The sequence below is a fragment of the Eubalaena glacialis genome, chromosome 2 (genome assembly GCF_028564815.1).
Source record: "Eubalaena glacialis isolate mEubGla1 chromosome 2, mEubGla1.1.hap2.+ XY, whole genome shotgun sequence".
Classification (NCBI taxonomy): domain Eukaryota; kingdom Metazoa; phylum Chordata; class Mammalia; order Artiodactyla; family Balaenidae; genus Eubalaena; species Eubalaena glacialis.
In genome coordinates this window covers 26,157,689-26,164,174 of record NC_083717.1, presented here as the reverse complement: position 1 = coordinate 26,164,174, position 6,486 = coordinate 26,157,689, and positions in this window count along the sequence as shown.

The window sequence follows — 6,486 nt, the reverse complement described above, 5'->3', positions numbered from 1 at the left end:
GTGCCCGTATGTCCATGTGCACAGCGCGTTCGTGTGTCAGTGTGCAAAACGTGTCTAAGTGCAGAACAAGTGTCCGTGTGCAAAACATTTCCACATGTCCAAGTATCCACGGGCAAAATCAGCGTCCGTGTGCAAAATACGTGTGCATGCAAATTGCGCCCATATGTCCACGTGCAGAACATGTCCGGTGTCCGTGTGTAAAACGTGTCCACGTGTCTAAGTGTCCATGTGCAAAAGTGTCCAGCTGCTACAACTCACTACCTTCCTTTGTATTGAATCGACCTCGGCAAAGCTCCAGAGCCTCCCCGCCCTTCCCCTCCATGCTTTCATTTTAAAGACAGACTTTCTACCCGAGTTGGCATACCCCAGTTTCTTTCATCTTTCCAGAGAAATCATAAATTCCAAATTGTTCAGGTTCGTTAAAACGCACGCATACACCACGCCTTTTGAAGTCTCATGACAGAAATGAAGACCCTGTTTGCAAATGATTCCAAGTGGGCGATTGAGTAATCGATTGCAGCCACATCACGGGACCTGTACTGAGCCTAAATGCAGAAGTTAGTTTGAGCTGAAAAGTAAAAATATCAGGAATGATCCCATCTGGAAACACATAAGGACTAGCAGAGAGCAACCCAGGAGAGGTCTCCCCTAGGACTGAGTCTTTACCTCCAGTCCGGCGCTGTACCCACAAGGGTTTGAACCCCGTGTATCCGAATCCCAAGCGCGGGGAAATTCATCGCCCCAGGCCTGGAAGTGACATTTCAAGCCTATTAGCAATAAGTGTTTGTAACCTTTTTGCCACTTGTCTACCAAAATTAGGCTCTTGCATTTTTCTTGCAAGTTTCTTGCATTTTTTACTAAGTGCAGTACATTTTTGAATTAATATATTTGCCCAGGGGACGTTATGTTTTTCCCTATGACAATGCCGTGTGTTTGTGTGTTTGTATTTTCTTCAATATTTCTTCCTTAACAAAGGATCATCTAGATCTGGGTATAGACTATATTTTAAAATTTATATCCATATATGTATATACCATATATTTATATACTTATGTATAGATGTATTTATGTCTATATCTGTATGTATATATACACACATACATATATGTGTGTATGCAAGTATTTACTAAATATATTAGAAAGCAAACATTTCCTTATTATTAGCTTACTATGTTATAATTTTTCTCCACTCTGTTGCTTGATTTCAACATTTTCTTGTAGAAAAGCTTTTTTAAGTTTTTATATATTCAGAAATATATTCTCTTAGAGTATTTCTTTTATCTTCAATATTCTGAATGTATTTACCCACCAAGAGCCAGAATATGTATATTATTCTGTTTTGTTCTGTTCTGTTAAGTCTTTAACCCATCTGGAATTTGTTGCTATGTGTAGAATCTAAGGTAATTTTTTTCTGAACTTAAAAGAATTGTTCCCAAAATACTCATTACGTAGTAATTCGTTTATCTATTTTTTTGTTAATCTCTAAGGCTACTTTTTTTTTTTTTTGCTAACCTACTAAGGCAAGGCTTTCAGGGGTTTCTCCTGAATGCCCCAGGTGTTCAGCAAGGTCTTTCTTTCCTCTCTGGTAGGTCAGAACTCAAATGTCTCCCAAGCCTGTGTGAGCTCTGGTACTTGGTAATTCTACAGCTCCCCAGGAGTCTTTTTCTGGGAGTTCTTTTCCTGACCTCTTGGAGTCTCTCGCTATACATGTGAAACTTAGTATTCAGTCAGACTTTAGGGAATCCCTATACAAATTTCTGGAGTTCTCCACATACCTTTCTCCTCCTTGTGTACTGTCCCAAAAATTCAAACCACCTTAGTTTCTTGAAACTCAAATTTCTGTTTCCTTAGCTCAACAATACCATCATTCTATGTGGGGTTCTCCCTTCCCACCCATGGTGCAATAAATGCATCCAGTCAGAAAGCTTGTTTGTTCACTTTCTTTCAGTTCAGGGATCAAAGTGCTGGGCTGTCTCTTGTTCAAAGTCTGAAAATAGTTGTTGTAAATGTTTTTCCCAGTTTTCCAGAAATTTATAGTGCAAAGCTAAAATGATACTAGTTACTCCATCATGGCCAGAAAGCAAAATGCTGTTTTGGTGTTTTTAGTTTTAACAACTATTAATGCGTGATTAAACTAGTTTTGCCTAAAATTTTCCAATTCTCTATGCCACTGGTTACTGTCTAGGAGCATCCTGAAGGAAATGTGAATGCCATGGTGGGTCCAGTGGGCTGGCTGCTGGAGTCCGTGACTCCACTACACTTCCACAGCAGGTCCTCTTGAACGAGTTCACCTCCAGTGCCATCACAGTCAATCCTTTGCACCAAACAGATCCATTTCTCCACACACATTTGAGGAGCAGTTCCTCTGTGGTTCCCAAGGCCCTCTCAAGGGGAAACTTAGGAAAAGAAGGTTTACTTGTTGATCTTATTATTCTATCCATTATTGAAAGTGAGTATTTCTCTCTTCATTTCTGCAGTTTTTTCTTCATGTGTTTTGGAGTTCTGTTATTAGGTGCATATCTATTTGTAACTGGTATCTCTTCCTTATGAACTGATACTTATATCAATTTCCCTCCTTATCTCTAGGAATATCTTTTTTGTTTCAAAGTATGTTTTGTCTTATATTAGTATAGCCATTTCAGCTTTCTTATGGGTGAATATACTCCCATCCTTTTACTTTCAATATATTTATATCTTTGGATCTAGAGTGTGTCTCCAGCAAACAGATTATAGTTATATCATCTTTTAATCCATTCTGCTGATCTCTCTACTAATCTCCCTTTTGATTTGTTGTTTAATCCATTCACATTTAATTATATTTATATAGTTGGATTTATGTCTTGCCATTTTATTTTTTGTTTTCTATATGTCTCATGTCTTATTTGTTTCTCTGTTCCTCCTTTACTGCTTTCATTTGCATTAAGTGAATATTTTCTATTGTAGCATTTTCATTTCTTTAATTTTGTTTGTTTATTTTAGTTTTTCTCTAGGGTTTGCTATATACATCTTATCGGAATCAGCTTCAGATTTATACTAGCTTAATTCACTGATATATAAAAATGCTACACCTATTTAGCTCTAATCCTTTTTTTTCCTTTTGCATTATTATTGTCATACATATTACATCTACAAATGTTACAAACCCAACAATACATTCTTATAATTATTACCTTACCATCTGTTGTCATTTCCTTAGCCAAATGCAGCTTTGCCCCACTTACCTCCTTTGTGCTTCTATTGGCAAATGTACTGTACATATATTTCATTTCTACATGTTATAAGCCCCAATAAGCCCAATATTACATTATGTACATATTATTTCATGGCTTTTAAAATTAGTTATGAGAATAAAGGAGAAAAATATACATTTATACTGTTTTTTATCTTTATGTAATAAATTTTACAAGTGTTCTTTGCTTTTTCATGCAGATTCAGATTACCATTTGTGGTCACTTGTTTTCAACCTGAAGAACTTCTTTAGTATTTCTTGTAATGCAGATCTGCTAGCAAAAAATTCTTTCAGTTTCTGTTTATTTGGGACAGTCTTTTATTCACTTTCACTTTTGAAAGATAAAGTTGCTGGATATAGGATCCTTGGTTGACAGTTTTTTTTCTTTGAGTACTTTGAATATGTCATCTCACTGTCTTCTAGATTCCATTGTTTCTGCTGAGAAGTCGGCTTTTAATCTTATTAGGGTTCTATTATAAGTGACAAGTTATTTTTTTGTTGCTGCTTTCAAGATTTTGTCCTTGTCTTTGACTTTGAGCATTTTTTTCCTATGATATGTTTGTTTGTGACTCTCTGAATTTATACCGCTTGGAGTTCATTGAGCTTCCTGGATGTGTATATTACTATTTTTCAATCAATTTGGGGAGTTTTTAGCTATTATCTCTCCAAATATTTTTTCTTCTCCATTCTCTCTCTCCTCTCCTGCTACTCCCATTATACATAGGTTGATGTACTCAATATTGTACCACATTTCTCTGAGGTTCTGTTCGTTTTTCCATTTGTTTTTTTTTTTAACATCTTTATTGGAGTATAATTGCTTTACAATGGTGTGTTAGTTTCTGCTTTATAACAAAGTGAATCAGCTACACATACACATATATCCCCATATCTCTTCCCTCTTGCGTCTCCCTCCCTCCCACCCTCTCTATCCCACCCCTCTAGGTGGTCACAAAGCACAGAGCTGATCTCCCTGTGCTATGTGGCTGCTTCCCACTAGCTATCTATTTTATATTTGGTAGTGTATATATGTCCATGCCACTCTTTCACTTTGTCCCAGCTTACCCTTCCCCCTCCCCATATCCTCAAGTCCATTCTCTAGTAGGTCTGCGTCTTTATTCCCATCTTGCCTCTAGGTTCTTCATGACCATTTTTTTTTTTTAGATTCCATATATACGTGTTAGCATACGGTATTTGTTTTTCTCTTTCTGACTTACTTCACTCTGTATGACAGACTCTAGGTCCATCCACCTCACTACAAATAACTCAACTTCGTTTCTTTTTATGGCTGAGTAATATTCCATTGTTTGTATGTACCACATCTTCTTTATCCATTCATCTGTCGATGGACACTTAGGTTGCTTCCATGTCCTGGCTATTATAAATAGAGCTGCAATGAACATTGTGATACATGACTATTTTTGAATTATGGTTTTCTCAGGGTATATGCCCAGTAGTGGGATTGCTGGTTCATATGATAGTTCTATTTTTAGTTTTTTAAGGAACCTCCATACTGTTCTCCATAGTGGCTGCACCAATTTACATTCCCACCAGCAGTGCAAGAGGGTTCCCTTTTCTCCACACCCTCTCCAGCATTTATTGTTTGTAGATTTTTTTGATGATGGCCATTCTGACTGGTGTGAGATGATATCTCAATGTAGTTTTGATTTGCATTTCTCTAATGATTAATGATGTTGAGCAGTCTTTCACGTGTTTGTTGGCAATCTGTATATCTTCTTTGGAGAAATGTCTATTTAGGTCTTCTGCCCACTTTTGGATTGGGTTGTTTGTTTTTTTGATATTCAGCTGCATGAGCTGCTTGTAAATTTTGGAGATTAATCCTTTGTCAGTTGCTTCGTGTGCAAATATTTTCTCCCATTCTGAGGGTTCTCTTTTTATCTTGTTTATGTTTTCCTTTGCTGTGCAAAAGCTTTTAAGTTTCATCAGGTCCCATTTGTTTATTTTTGCTTTTATTTCCATTTCTCTAGGAGGTGGGTCAAAAAGGATCTTGCTGTGATGTATGTCAGAGAGTGTTCTGCCTATGTTTTCCTCTAAGAGTTTGATAGTGTCTGGCCTTACATTTAGGTCTTTAATCCATTTTGAGTTTATTTTTGTGTATGGTGTTAGGGAGTGTTCTAATTTCATTCTTTTACATGTAGCTGTCCAGTTTTCCCAGCACCACTTATTGAAGAGGCTGTCTTTTCTCCATTGTATATTCTTGCCTCCTTTATCAAAGATAAGGTGACCATATGTGTGTGGGTTTATCTCTGGTCATTCTATCCTGTTCCATTGATCTATATTTCTGTTTTTGTGTCAGACCGTACTGTCTTGATTACTGTAGCTTTGTAGTATAGTCTGAAGTCAGGGAGCCTGATTCCTCCAGCTCCGTTTTTCTTTCTCAAGATTGCTTTGGCTATTCAGGGTCTTTTGTGTTTCCATACAAATTGTGAAATTTTTTGTTCTAGTTCTGTGAAAAATGCCAGTGGTAGTTTGATAGGGATTGCATTGAATCTGTAGATTGCTTTGGGTAGTATAGTCATTTTCACAATGTTGATTCTTCCAATCCAAAAACATGGTATATCTCTCCATCTATTTGTATCATCTTTGATTTCTTTCATCAGTGTCTTATAATTTTCTGCATACAGGTCTTTTGTGTCCTTAGGTAGGTTTATTCCTAGGTATTTTTTCTTTTTGTTGCAGTGATAAATGAGAGTGTTTCCTTAATTTCTCTTTCAGATTTTTTATCATTAGTGTATAGGAATGCAAGAGATTTCTGTGCATAAATTTTGTATCCTGCTACTTTACCAAATTCATTGATTAGCTCTAGTAGTTTTCTGGTAGCATCTTTAGGATTCTCTATGTATAGTTTCATGTCATCTGCAAACAGTGACAGCTTTACTTCTTCTTTTCCGATTTGGATTCCTTTTATTTCTTTTTCTTCTCTGATTGCTGTGGCTAAAAGTTCCAAAACTATGTTGAATATTAATGGTGAGAGTGGGCAACCTTGTCTTCTTCCTGATCTTAGTGGAAATGGTTTCAGTTTTTCACCATTGAGAATGATGTTGGCTCTGGGTTTGTCATATACGGCCTTTATTATGTTGAGGTAAGTTCCCTCTCTGCCTACTTTCTGAAGGGTTTTTATCATAACTGGGTGTTGAATTTTGTCAAAAGCTTTCTCTGCATCCATTGAGATGATCATATGGTTTTTCTCTTTCAATTTATTAATATGGTGTATCACATTGATTGATTTGTGTATATTG